The following is a 15770-nucleotide window of genomic DNA, read 5'->3' on the forward strand; positions in this document are numbered from 1 at the left end:
CACCCATCCAGGGATGAATTGGTCCCAGCCGTTCTAACCAGGACATTCAGTAAAGCTTTTGATACTGTCTCTCAGACGAACCTTCCGGACAAACTGTCCAGCACACAGATGGATAAACACATCATGGGGTGCGTAAGCAATTGGCTCATGGATTGAACACAGAGGGTAATAGTGATTGACGTAACATCATACTGGAGACCTGTCACTAGTGGGATTCCACAGGGCTCCATTTTAGGCCCTGTACTCTTCAACATCTTCATAAATTACTTGGATGCAAGATTGGAAGGGATATTAAGCAAGTTTGCAGACGATGCAAAACTCAGAGGAGAGGTTGACTCCCTCGAAGGCAGGGAGGCCCTGCAGAGAGACCTTGACAAATTAGAGGACTGGGCAATCACCAACCATATGAAGTTCAACAAGGGAAAGTGGTGGATTCTGCACCTGGGACAGGGCAATCCTGGATGTTCATACAGAATGGGGAATGAGATGCTGGAAAGCAGTGCCATGAAAAGGGACCTTGGGGTCCTGGTTGATGGCAAGTTGAATATGAGTCAGCAGTGACCTGGCAGCCAGGAGGGCCAACCGTGTCCTGGGGGGCATCAGGCAAAGCATCACCAGCCTGTCAAGGGAGGTGATTGTCCCACTCTGGTGTGGTGAAGCCTCACTTTGAATATTGTGTGCAGTTTTGGGCACTGCAATGTAAGAAAGATATTCAGCTGTTGGAGATCATCCAAAGGAGGGCAATGAAGATGGTGAAGGACCTTGAGGGGAAACCGTATGAGGACCAGCTGAGGCCACTTGGTCTGTTCAGCCTGGAGAAGAGGAGACTGAGGGGAGACCTCATCGAGACAACATCCTTGTGAGAGGAAGAGCAGAGGCAGGCACTGCTCTCTTTTCCAGTGACAGGACCTGAAGAAACTGTATGCTTTTTTCAGAGGAAGTTTGGGCTGGATATTAGAAAGAGGTTCTTCTCTCAGAGAGTGGCTAAGCACAGGAACGGGTTCCTCAGGGAAGTGGTCATGACTCTGAGCCTGAAAAAATTCAAGAAGTATTTGCACAGTACTCTCAGGCACATGATGTGACTCTTTGGGATTGGTCCTGTGCAGACCAGGAGCTGGACTCTCTTTGTGGGAGACTTTAACTTGCCAGATATCTGCTGGGAGCTCAATACTGCAGAGAAGAGGCAGTCTAGGAAATTCCTGGAGTGTATAGAGGACAATTTCCTTCATCAACTGGTAAATGAACCTACCAGGGGTAAGGCCCCGCTAGACCTGCTGTTTACAAACAGGGAAGGGCTGTTGGGAGATGTAGTGGTTGAAGGCCACCTGGGAAACAGTGACCATGAAATAATAGAATTTTCAATACTCGGAGATTCAAGGAGAAACAACAATAAAACCTCTACGCTGGACTTCCGGAAGGCAGATTTTGACCTATTCAGAAGTCTAGTCCAAAGCATTCCCTGGGAAACAACCCTTGAAAACAAGGGGGTCCAGGAGGGATGGATGTGCTTTAAGCAGGAAGTTTTGAGTGCACAGGAACAGGCCGTACCGGTGTGCCGAAAGGCAAGCCGGCGGGGAAGACAACCAGCTTGGTTAAACAGGGAGATTCTGAAGGAAATCAGGGATAAAAAGAGAGTTTACTGACTATGGGAGAAAGGGCAGGCTACTTACGAAGAATTCAGGAAGACAGCTAGATCATGCAGAAAGAAAATCAGGAATACAAAAGCACAATTTGAAGTTAAATTAGCCACTTCTGTTAGGGATAATAAAAAGTCCTTCTATAAATACATTAATAACAAAAGGAGAGGCAAAGAAAACCTCCATTCTTTGAGGGACTTGGAGGGAAACATAGTTAATAAAGATGAGGAGAAGGCTGAGGTACTTAACACCTTCTTTGCCTCAGTTTTTACCAGTAGGACAGGTGGCCCTCAAGGCAACTGGCCTCCGGAGCTGGTAGACAGAGATAGGAAACCAAATAGTCCCCTTGTATTCCAGGAGGAAATAGTTACTGACTTACTGAGTCATCTGGATCCTCACAAGTCTATGGGACCAGACGGGATCCATCCTAGGGTAATGAGGGAGCTGGCAGAAGAGCTTGCCAAGCCGCTCTCCATCATCTTCCAACAATCCTGGCTCACTGGGGAGGTCCCATACGACTGGAAGTTGGCAAATATCACCCCAATCCATAAAAAAGGCTGCAAGGCTGACCCGGGTAACTACAGGCCTGTCAGCTTGACCTTGGTGCCTGGCAGAGTTATGGAGCGGATTATCCTGTGTGAAATCACACAGCAGCTACAGGATGGACAAGGGATCAGACCCAGCCAACATGGGTTTAGGAGGGGCAGATCTTGTTTGACCAACCTGATCTCCTTTTACGATCAGGTGACCCACCTGGTGGACGAGGGAAAGGCTGTGGATGTGGTCTATCTGGACTTCAGCAATGCCTTTGACACTGTCTCCCATAGCATACTCCTGGAAAAGCTGGCAGCCCACGGCTTAGACAGGGGCACTCTCTGCTGGGTCAGGAACTGGCTCGAGGGCCGGGCCCAGAGAGTGCTGGTGAACGGAGCTGCATCCAGTTGGCGGCCGGTCACCAGTGGTGTTCCCCAGGGGTCAGTGCTGGGCCCAGTCCTTTTTAACATCTTTATCGATGATTTAGATGAGGGGATTGAGTCCATCATCAGCAAATTTGCAGATGACACCAAGTTGGGAGGGAGTGTCGACCTGCCGGAAGGCAGGAGGGCTCTGCAGAGGGATCTGGATAGACTGGAGAGATGGGCAAACTCCAATGGAATGAAGTTCAACAAGGCCAAGTGCCAGGTCCTGCACTTCGGCCACAACAACCCCCTGCAGCGCTACAGGCTGGAGACAGAGTGGCTGGAGAGCAGCCAGGCAGAAAGGGACTTGGGGGTGCTGATTGACAGCAGGCTGAACATGAGCCAGCAGTGTGCTCAGGTGGCCAAGAAGGCCAATGGCATCCTGGCCTGCATCAGGAACAGTGTGGTCAGCAGGAGCAGGGAAGTGATCCTTCCCCTGTACTCTGCATTGGTGAGGCCACACCTTGAGTATTGTGTTCAGCTCTGGGCCCCTCAGTTCAGGAAGGACATTGAGGTGCTGGAGCGGGTCCAGAGAAGAGCAACGAGGCTGGTGAAGGGACTCAAGCACAAGTCCCATGAGGAGAGGCTGAGGGAGCTGGGGTTGTTTAGTCTGGAGAAGAGAAGGCTTAGAGGCGACCTCATCACTGTCTTCAACTACCTGAAGGGAGGTTATAGCCAGGCGGGGGTCGGTCTCTTCTCCCGGGCAACCAACAATAGGACAAGGGGACATGGGCTCAAGCTCTGCCAGGGGAGGTTTAGGTTAGATGTTAGGAAAAAATTCTTTACAGAGAGGGTTATCAGGCATTGGAACGGCCTACCCAGAGAGGTGGTGGATTCACCATCCCTGGAGGTTTTTAAAAAGAGATTGGACGTGGCCCTTAGTGCCATGATATAGTAATTGGAGTTGGATCAGGGGTTGGACTTGATGATCTTGGAGGTCTCTTCCAACCCTACCTATTCTATGATTCTATGACCCTTGTGGCATCTCCATAGACCTCCCCTCACTCACGGTTGCCCAAGCCTTGGTAACCAAGACTTCAAGCAGAAGCAATATAGTAATTGAGCCTAAAAAGGTCTTTAAAGTTCTCCTTTATGTAGGTGCACAGAGAGCTCTTTCTGTGGTTGATCTCCCTAAACTCCCAGTTCAAGTTTTGTTGGACCAGTAAGGATGTTGTTAGTAAACTCTAGCCACTGAAACTTGGCATTTTTTCAAATCTAGTTGTCAAGTAATCTCAGTTCCTTCTAATGAAGAGAAACAGATATTTTCAGAGGGTGCTTTTTTTTTCTGTTTTAAGATGGGTCTTGGAGATGGACTGTGTAGTAGAATTAATGGTACTTCGTCCCTCACCACTGACTGAGATAGGAATCTTTATCCCTAGATCACACTAGAACTAAGCTGTACTAGTAAATTAAATGAGCTAAGGACCATTCTCTGGAACTTGGGAGGAACCAGCACAGGAGTGTCATATTTTTAATGTTGAGTTTTCTTATTCTCCAGATTATAATCTTACATCCAGATTGACTTTGGAACAGTTTCTGCCTTGTTTTAAATCCCAAAGCAAATGAGTTGTTCGGAAGATTGCTAGCTGGTCCAGAACAAAGCCATGCCAAAGACCATCCTATCAAATTAACCATATAGACAGTTGCATTGCAATACACTGTTTGATTTTTTTTTTAATGTACAGATACAGCTTAGATACTCCTTAGATACTCAAAGGAAGCTGAAATTCTATCAGAATATTTCCACTTCAAGTTTTTGCAAATTATGTGTATAATGAATTAAATAATGGCATTTGAATTTGCAAAGTGTAAATTTTCAGGGATTGATTTACCAGACTAACCTGTAATAGCACCCTGAGGAACTCTATGTAGCATGCCAAAATTTCCCCCACTTCTCAGTAAAAAATGAGCTAAAGCCCTTTAACATGAAGATTTAATGATTTTTGTTCCTGAAAACTATTTAAACCTTAAAGCATCAGGGAACACCAGTGGACGATTAATGAAACTATTGATTATTTGAAAGGTAAGCTAGTCAGATCTCATTCAGTCAAACAAAATATACAAAGAAAAGAAACTAAAGAAGATGGAACTTGCAAGGGACTGAATGGAAACTTCACTACAAGTTGTCCCAGTTGAACATGTTTTTTCACAAGATGTTCTTCTCAAAATAATAAGACACTACTGAAGATCATTCAGCAAACAAATGGAAATCACAGGTTACTTTCTTCTAATTTTCTTATTTTGATGATATTAATTCAGTGCTTATAAACTACACCACACTGAGAGGTACAAAAAAATTGTAATGATTCACATTTAAGTAGACAAGTGGTCTTAAATAATTAGAAACTGGAAATAAATTTCCAACTCTAGTCTGGCATGCATTTGAATAAATGATATCAGAAGGATCATCTGCATAATTTACAAAAATTTGTAATTTATGAAGCATTACATTTTGTAACAGTTTTATCTGTTAATAAATAGAGATTCAGTTTGCTCTCTCCCTATCCCTCTCTCTCTCACGCGCACACAAATCTCCAAAACTAAAGGTGTAAGTTAAAGTTTTCAAGTCATCTTGCTACAATTACTCATGCTATGCTGAAGATACCTCTCAAGAAATAAATTATTTCAGTATATGAAAGAAAAAACTATGAGAACATTTAGTGATTCAGATTGCTTGCCAAAACATACTGACTTATGTTCTGTTTAAAGGTAAAATAATATAGCTCTTTTTCTTACTCTTGTATATTATATTATTAGGCTTTGAGTACAAAGCAATAATGAATATAACTTGTGAGAAAAATACCAGAAAGCTCTTCTTTCTGTCTTTTTCAGTCTGATATTGTAGGCAAATAAAACAAATGCCACTTAAAGATTTTCAATGACAAGGAACTTCAAAGTCTAAAAACTTTAATGTTAAATTTAAACATAGCAATATTAACTCTTATCAATGATCTGAATCCTACCAATGAACAGAATTCCAACAGTCTGAATAACACTTTAAAGTATCAAGCACAGTAAGAAGAATGAATATATCATACTGCTTGACATTTTCCTTATCAGTAACTGAGCTCAAACAACATGTGCTAAGCCACTCAGATTTGCAAATCATAGGAAAATAAGGAATCCTTTCAAAAATGTTATATTTCAAATACAGAATCATATAATCATTTGCTTTGGAAAGGACCTTTAAGGTCAATCAGTCCAACTATTAACCAGTACTGCTGAGCTCATCACTAAACTATGTCCCTAAGTGCCACATCCATGTATCTTTTATATTCCTTCAGGGAAGGTGATCAATCAATACCCTGGGCAGCCCATTCCAATGCTAATAACCCTGTTCCTAAAGAAATTTTCCCAATATCCAATCTAAACCTCCCTGGCAAAACTTGAGGCCATTTCCTCTTGTCCTGTTGCTTGTTACTTGGGAGAAGAGATCAACACTCTCTTTGCTACAACCTCCTTTCAGGTAGTTGTAGAGAATGATAAGGTCGCCCCTGAGCGTCCTTTTCTCCAGTCTAAACAACCCCAGTTCCCTCAGGCACTCCTCATAAGTCTTGTGCTCCACACCTTTGTTGCCCTTCTCTGGACACTCTCCAGCACCTCAATGTCTTTCTTGTAGTGATGGGCCCAAAACTGAGCACAATATTCAAGGTGCAGCATCACCAGTGCCGAGTACAGGGGGAAGACCACTTCCCTAGTCCTGTGGGTCATATTGTTTTTTATATTTTAGGTGTATTGTATGCTTTTAATTTGAAGGACCTAAATGCTCACTGTTTTCCTCTAGCATTATGTAAGACATTTAAGTGGTCTAGGTCATATGCCATTTAGCTGTTTTCTAATATAAAAACACAAAGTGTTTCCTGTTCCCCAATCATACAACAATAAATAGAATAGAAGTATTCAGTTGTTACAGCTTTCTAGAGATGATATCGGTGCAATGTTCAAGTGAACTGCTAAAAAAAAATTCAACTGGACAATAGTCAAGTACTGGTCTAATACTGTAGGTAACCATTATAGGCATAGAGGTAAAATATTATTTATGATAACAGAAATGTGTCAACATCAAATGAAGTTTAACTCAAAACTGAAATATATAAAAATAATTGACAATTCTGAGTTTCTCAAAGTTATGATTCACATGAAAACTTGTTAAACGAACTAAATTTGAAAAATACCACTGCCATCCTCAAGATGTTTGCTTTTCCAACCAACACAACCTGAATTTTATGCAGATTTCTTTCCACCCTGTGTTTAATGATGTTCTAGCTCCAGTATGGCATGTAGATGTCATGAATGCTCAATATTAATGACATATACAGCAGTAAATTGTACTCACATTGCTGACTTTTTAGTTTGAGACGTCATATAACTACTGTCTCTCTCTTTGGAGGCAAACTAGGGCCATGACTTCATATGGGATTCTCTTCAGAAATGAGTTATTAATGTTTCTAGTTTGCATGAATATAAGCCATTTGTACTCCATTAAACCTCCATTCAGGTTCAGGGATATTTAATAGCAGACCGCTATAGCAGCAACATGCTGCCTCCCCAAAGGTGCTATTTATTTATGGTTTCTCTTGCCCTCATTCCCATGCTACAGTGCCCTAAGGAAGTTCTATTTTTGCTATTACTCAACCAGCAAGCACTGGAAAAAAATCTGTTAAGTGGCAATTTGATTGTCCAATTTGTCTGTCAGATAAAAACTAGTTTTCTGTGTTTATTCATACACTTAAAAAAAAAGATTTTTTTGTGTACAAATTCCTGTGAAAAAGTAAAAGTAAAAATATTGAAAGATCTTGAAACATTCAGGAATAATTATTTTCTCACACATGCACTTCCTAATAACATGCTTTTACATATTATTTCTCAGAAATAAACCTCAGGCATGCTTTGTACTCTCTGCTGCAGAACACACTCTTCAAACTCTGGCATTTTTTCAGAACGTGATTTAGGTATAGCTAACATGGTTGTATTATTATCAACTAGGAATATAAGCAGGAGCATAAAACTTCTTAGGGGTAAATTCTTCAACAAGGATACAGGACATGCACATATGCAGAAATCTTGTTAAATAAAAATAATATAGAACCTGGGGCAATTGTGGGAAGAACTCCTTTGATAATATATTGTACTCTGTGGTCATTTTTTTTTTTAATTTAAAACCATTTTAATGTCCCCCATGAGAAAACAAGATTTATTCAGTTCTTAAGGAGATTTTACATATGAATTACTCTTTGTTTTAGAGATGATATGCTTTTGTAAGATTTGAATTCTTATTTTAGATTCAGTTTTCCAAGAGATACAATAAATTACTAACTATCCATTGTATATTTGAACGCTGATGGCTCTATGATGACTATCAATCTGTTTGCATCAAATTAACCTGGCTCATAGTGGTCATTGCACCTATCAGAGTGAAATGAAACGGAGGGCTTTCTTTGCAGGGAGAGGCAGTATTTGTGAGTGTGTATAGTGGATTATTTTTGTTCGTACATGCTTCCATGTTGTTTTTTTTTTTTAAATAATTTAATGCTGATCCTTACAAACTATGTAACTTACTGTTTTATATAGCACACTTATATACTTATTTGCTGTAAAAAGAACTATTAGAAAATTGCCATGTTTAAATGCCTAAAACCTTGCAGACCATATTTGTTTACTTTAATCTGATAGCTAGAAATAAGTTTTATTATTGTCTCTTCAAGTTATTTTCCCTCCATGCCAAGGTAATGTATCATAAGGAAAATAAGTGTGTTGTAACAAGATCTTGAAATATTCACGTTCCTGTTGTATGTGAACTGAAAATGTGAACTTTGTTAGACAAAGGCTAGGGCTACGTTTGAAAAATCCATACAAAATTATCAAGCCTTCTGAAAGCCCTTCTATAAGAAAATAGCTATTCCAATTTGGCTGAAATTAAACACAACTTTAAAATGGGAATGTTTTACTACTTGACTATTTAATCACATAGAAATATATGTAAGTCATATGAGAAACAGCTGAGGGAGCTGGGGTTGTTTAGCCTGGAGGAGACCTTACCCCTCTCTACAACTACCTGAAAGCTGCTTGTACCCGGGGAGGGGATCGGCCTCTTCTGCAGGCAACTGTTGACAGGACAAGGGGACATGGCTACAAGTTGTACCATGGTAAGTTCAAACTGGGCATCAAGAAGAATTTTTTCACTGAAAGGGTGGGCAGGAATTGGAACAGACGTTCAGGGAGGTGGTGGAATTACCACCCCTGGAGGTGTTCAAGCAACAACTGGATGTTGCACTAAATGCTATGGTTTAATTGACAAGATGGTGACTGGCCAAAGGTTAGACTCAATGATTTTACAGGTCTTTTCCAACCTTAATGATTTTATGATTCTGCGATTCTCTACACTGATAGAATATTTGATATTTAAAGATATCCTTGGATCCCCAGTTCCCAACTTTATAAAAAGAAAATTTTCTTCTTTAGTCTGAATAAAATAGCTCGGGTTAGATGACATTTGTCTAAACTTAATTGAAAAAATTGGACTAAACTCCTAGGTGTGTTTGTTTCCTCAGTAATCTGTAGAGATTCCACAAGTCTCTCTAGAGATTCAGGGAATTTAGTCTTACCTAGCCTAACCGACTTGGCCTACATCTAAGTGTCTTCAGTTAGGTGATTGGAATTCTCTCATATTTCAGTCCTCATAATTTCCAACAAAAGCCACTCATTTCATAGGAGGATGTTCTGAAGCCATAGAAGCAAAATATCAGAAATAAGAAGACTGTTGAATCAGAAATGTATTGTCCTTTCTGTCTAACTGATATCCCTCACTGCAGCTGAAGCCACCAGGGCTGATTTTATGCCCAGTGAACACTGGTTACTGTTATTATGTGTCTTCTCCTATGTTAAATAGAAAAGTTGTCTGCCTTTTGTCTTTATGTCCCAACATATGCCATATTCTTAGTTTAAAATAATCCCAATGCACTGATAGTAGGTATTGGGGAATATTAAGCAGAAAGTGAGCAAAAAGAAAGTTTCTACTAAAAAACTCTTGAGATCTTAATCAAATGCTTATTTTATTACACAGAAGAGCGAGAGAAGTCAGACTGAAGCTGAAAAGATATACACCATATCTCATGAGTAAACTACCAATTTTTTTATGGCATTTGTTATGATACATTTGACCTCATACATATTGGTTTTGTTACACTGAGAAAAGGGGATTTATTGCAGTAGTTAACTTCCAGTATTTATTGAGGAAGGGGAAAAAAGGGTGTCTTCTACTGACCTGAGAATATTATTACACTCTGCTAGTACTATATAATATCAGTAGCTGAAGCTATACTTATTCTATTGAATTCCTGTAGGATTTCACTTAACTGAGTGAAACAATATCCTTTTATTTCAAAAAAAGAAACGGAAATGAGAAAAATAGCAAACCCCCTGCAAGATAAATGGCTATGTATATATGGATTTTATTAAATTTGTGATTATACTATAGCAACTTTCTAGCTGTCACATTCTCAGATGTAGTTTCTTTTTTTTGTGCTAGTACTGGAATGGTTTCTATTCAAATAATATTAACATTTGTTAAAAAATATAGGATTTTTTATTGCTGTAAAGTAAGGCAATATATTTATGTGTTGTACAGACATAAAATGTAAGCCTTTGTCTTTGTATTCTACATGCAAATCTCTGAAAACACTTAAAAAGAAACCATGATGGTTAACGTTTAAAAGTTATTATGAGGAAAGTAGTTTTTTTCATGACTATAAGAAAGTTTTACACTGCACCTCTCTTAATTTTGTGGATTGAAGTGATGAGACCTAAATGCTTTTTCAAAAGGAAATTCCATAGCTTAGTACTTCTCTTTGAGCCAAGAAGGTTTTCAAGACCTTTGGCCTGCACTTCTTAACTTCATTGCTTCCTATGTTACATATCTTTCTGTAATGTTAACTAGCTCTTTTGATGGTTTTAAACAGTCATCACACCATTCTTTAACCTTGTCCAGCAAAACTATCCAGGTGAAACTTTTTTAATTATTTCCTGAAATTATTCCCTCCTGACTATAGTTAAAAAAAAACTCCAAACCAAAATACATTAGCAGTTTTCAAAAAGGATATTGGAGAATATTTTTTAAATCAATCTCCAAATAAGCATTACGTTACCATAGTACTTTACTGTCCAGTTTAATCTCAAAGTTTCTGTTACTACTTCTGATTTCAGAGTACTACTTCACAGTAGATTTCAGAATACTAATGGTATTTTTCAGGCTATTTTTGCAGATGTTCTGTTCTTATAATAATTTTTTAATCATCTTTAGCTTGTTTACAAACCAATCTGAATTTATTTTTCTAATCAAGTATTTGCATAATAATAACAAAACCCCTATTAAACTGTTTCTAAATTATTACAATTCCCTCTCTTATTTATATTCTTTAAATTTTAGTACATTTTTTCTACCCTGATTGCTCATTAAATCCATGATTTCAATAAACATCAAAAGCAAATTACTGAGCAGTAAAAAACCAAATTCCATTGAAATGAATAAAACTGACGTGTCTAAATCACATCTGTTGAGATCTCATGGGCTGTGTTTCAGTAGTTGTCCGATTTTATATTATAAAAAAAAAAGGGAGTCTGGCCATGTTAAAGTGACTGCTCCTTCTCCCTCCCTCCCATATTCTACTTTTACAAATTATTTGATGTGATTTATTCTTTCTGAGCCTGTTTGTGCCTGTCTGTTTCCTGTTTTGTGGGGGGAGGCAGAAGAGCAGTGTATAGTTTTTCACTGTGCTGCCTTAAGTTTAGTTTGATAGTTCTTTGCAGATACACAAGTTGACTCTAAAGACTGTACAGACAGTGGTAAAAGTAATACTACCATGGTTTTCTTTTGGCCGTATGATTACTTTTTATGCCAACAATATGCAGCAATCACAACAGTGTTTAGAACATTGATATCATATGATGTGGTCCACAGCTTCAAATATCTGTACACAATGGCATTATGTGTGCATTGTGGATTACTTTGGGCAAACTAATCACCTAAAGAACAAGGAAGCTACACAGGAGAAGTGGATTTTATATAACTTGGGAACTTTTTTTTATAGCTGTTGAATTGTTTATATTACCTCTAAAGTTGATGGAGAGAGACAGGAAACTTCAGATGGCAACTAATCCCGTCTTAAAAGGTTTTCTGAAGTAAATAGATGAGTTTTATTGGAAACATCTAATAAAATACTGTATTCAATACAGAGAAAGCTAGATGAACAGGTGAAACAAAACAGCTTTTAACAACCAGAAGTGAATAATATAAACATTATCTGGGGGAGTTCTTTCTTTTACAATGAATTTTTTTTGTTTGCTCACACAGCAAACCAGTCTCCTCAGAACAATTGACCTCTGGAGCTGGTAGACAGAGACAGGAAGCTAAATAGCCTCCCTGTAATCCAGGAGGAAACAGTGACCTGCTGAGCCACTTGGATCCTCACAAGTCTATGGGACCAAATGGCATCCACTCAAGGGCGATGAGGGAGCTGGCGGAAGAGCTCACCAAGGTACTCTCCATCATTTACCAACAGTCCTGGCTCACTAGGGAGGTCTCAGATGACTGGAAGTTGGCGAATGTCACGTCCATCCACAAAAAGGGCTGCAAAGAGGACCTAGGGAACTACAGGCCTGTCAACCTGACCTCAGTTCCTGGCAAGGTTATGGAACAGATCATCCTAAGTGCAATCACACAACACCTACAGGATGGACAAGGGATCAGACCCAGCCAGCATGGGTTTAGGAGGTGCACGTCCTGACTGACCAACCTCATCTCCTTTTATGATCAAGTGACCCACCTGGTGGATGAGGGGAAGACTGTGGATGTGGTCTATCTGGACTTCAGCAATGCCTTTGACACCATCTCCCACAGCATATTCCAGGAAAAGCTGGCAGCCCACGGCTTGGACAGGGGCACTCTGTGCTGGGTTAGGAACTGGCTGGATGGCTGGGCCCAGAGAGTGGTGGGGAATGGTGCTGCACCCAGGTGATGGCCGGTCACTAGTGGTGTTCCCCAGGGATCAGTGTTGGGGCCAGTTCTGTTTAATATCTTTATTGATGATTTAGATGAGGGGATTGAGTTCACCATCAGCAAATTTGCAGATGACACCAAGCTGGGGGGGAGTGTTGATCTGCTGGAAGGCAGGAGGGCTCTGCAGAGGGAACTGGACAGACTAGAGAGTTGGGTTGATTCCAATGGGATGAGGTTCAACAAGGCCAAGTGCCAGGTCCTGCACTTTGGTCACAACAACCCCATGCAGCGCTACAGGCCGGGGGCAGAGTAGCTGAAGAGCATCCAGGCAGAAAGGGACCTGGGAGTTTGGATTGACAGGAAGCTGAACAGGAGGCAGCAGTGTGCTCAGGTGGCAAAGAAGGCCAGTAGCATCCTGGCCTGTATCAGGAACAGTGTGGCCAGCAGGACCGGGGAAGTGATTCTTCCCCTGTACTCAGCAATGGTGAGGCCACACCTGGAGTGCTGTGTCCAGTTCTGGGCCCCTCAGTTCAGGAAGGACATTGAGGTGCTGGAGCAGGTCCAGAGAAGGGCAATAAGTCTGGTGAAGGGACTCAAACACAAGTTCTATGAGGAGAGGCTGAGGGAACTGGGGTTGTTCAGCCTGGAGAAGAGGAAGCTCAGGGGAGACCTCATCACTCCCTATAACTCCCTGAAAGGAGGTTGTAGCCAGGTGGGGGTCGGTCTCTTCTCCCAGGCAGTGAGCAGTAGGACAAGAGGGCACAATCTTAAACTGTGCCAGGGGAGGTTTAGGTTGGATTTAGGAAGAAATTTTTTACAGGGAGAGAGTAATCAGAGGTTGGACTGGGCTGCCCAGGGAGGTGGTGGATTCACTGCCCCTGGATGTTTTTAAGATGAGACTGGATGTGGCACTTAGTGCCATGGTCTAGTAACCATGGCAGTGCTGGATGAAGGGTTGGACTTGATGATCTCGGAGGTCTTCTCCAACCTGGTTGATTCTAAGATTTTATGTTTCTATAACAGCGGATTTTGGTTGCTTGGGTTTTTTTTGTGATCAATAGTTATGACGAAGAAAAACAACAAATACAGGTAAAAAAATTTAGAAACACCACCCCAAGTGCTCTCTGCAAATGTCAGGTCCAATCAAAATAACTTTTAAAAATTTTAAATACATACTTTAGTATATGATGAACTGACTTTTGCTGACCACTAAGTTCTTATTATAGAGAATATATCAGCATAATCATGATAAATATATGCTAGTCCACAGTAGAAATATACTTTTTACTTACATACATTGTTTTGAAAGAACCCTCTGGCACCATTTGAAGTAGATACATCTCCTAGATCCTCAAATTTTATCAGGTTAATGAGAAATGGGAATATTTCTTACTATTTGCAGGTTTGGTGGAGTGAAATCCTGTAAACAAAGAACTTCTTCACACAAAATGGTTTGGAATAGAATGAAAGGGTTTGAATTACACTTTTGAATCTATTTTCCAGACTTTTAGAACTGCTTAAGTTCTTTTCTACACATAAATCCCCAGAAAATTCAGAAAAGACAGACCATTTGTGTTTCCTATTAAAACCCACCGCAACTATATCTTTTCAATACCTCTTGGGATATTTTGTAAGATTACATGCAGCATAAGATGTGTAGAGCACAAAGCTAAATAATAAATAGTTTTTTAAGTTCCTGGATATTCTTAAGCTTCCTGAAAGGAGGTTGCAGCTGGGTGGCTGTCGGTCTCTTCTCCCAGGCAATGAGCAGTAGGACAAGAAGGCATGGTCTTAAGCTGTGCCAGGGGAGGTTTAGGTTGGATTTAGGAAGAAATTTTTTACAGAGAGAGTAATCAGACATTGGACTGGGCTGCCCAGGGAGGTGGTGGGTTCACCATCCCCGGATGTTTTTAAGATGAGACTGGATGTGGCACTTAGTGCCACGGTCTAGTAACCGTGGTGGTGCTGGATGAAGGGTTGGACTTGATGATCTCGGAGGTCTTTTCCAACCTGGTTGATTCTATGATTCTATGATTCCTCTCTACAACCATTCACAAAACTAGACTGGGTACAAATTTAATAATAAGCTTTCACATAATAAATGAAATGTGAAAAACTAAACACCTCTTTAAAGCATGTATACTACAATCTACCTTTTACAGATGCAGATATAGAAAATGTTTCTTCCAGGCTTAGACAGCAGTACATCCTGGCAGGGCTGCGATTTTACTGAGTTAGAATGATATCTTCTGTATAAAAAGAAGTGGAAAACAAAAAGGAAAAAAAAAGAAAAAAAGAAAAACAAAAAGAGAGAAGAAAAAAGGAAAAGAAAAAAGAGAATGAAAAGAGAAAAAGAAAAGGAAAAGAGGAAGTATTGAATACAAAGTACTATTAAAAACTGAATTCAAACAATGTTGGATTTGAAGGATATTAGTGTCAGATTTTGAGGTAAGAGTCAATGATGTTTTTGGGTCTTGAATGAAGGGTCACCAATACCATCAATAAGTGGAAAAAAACCCTTAACCCTCCCCGCCCCCCCATTATAAACTAAAAAAACCGACTAACAAGAGTTTTCTTGTCCTGTTCAGGTGATGCTTTCTGTGCTTTCTAAATGCCTGTTTGTGTACCAAAATTATTGCTGTTATAATAATTTCTTCTTTCCTATTACTAGACAGTACCTTGCGAAACTTTACTTTTATTTTAAAATTTTAAATGCCATTTAAAATTTGTGTTAGCCACTGATTTTAAAAATCTGTACTTTCACATTGTCTAAAGAATCTCTAAGTCTGTCTACATCATCAAAGATTTCATGCTTCATTCCCAAATTGACTAAAGCAGCTTTCAGAAGTTATATTGTCATATATTATATATTTAAATTTTCTCATATGTCAATACAGCAAACACTATGCAAATGATGAAATATAACATAACATACTTTATGGGAAAGGAAATAAACCCACTTTCTTATTTGACTGCTTTATTTGCTAATCATTCCTTCCTCTACCTTATTGCTACATGTAACTATCTCTGCTTAGGCAGCAGGACTTGAAACGTTTCCATTAGATATAGACATTTTAGAAAGGTTGCAATTCCATAAGCTGCAAATCTGTATTGATTATTGCTTAGGAAGATCTAAGTAACTATTGAACACCATTTCTCAAGTCTCTCCTCAGAAGACTA

Source organism: Neopelma chrysocephalum, unplaced genomic scaffold, assembly GCF_003984885.1.
Source record: "Neopelma chrysocephalum unplaced genomic scaffold, ASM398488v2 Primary Assembly neopelma1_22, whole genome shotgun sequence".
Classification (NCBI taxonomy): Eukaryota; Metazoa; Chordata; class Aves; order Passeriformes; family Pipridae; genus Neopelma; species Neopelma chrysocephalum.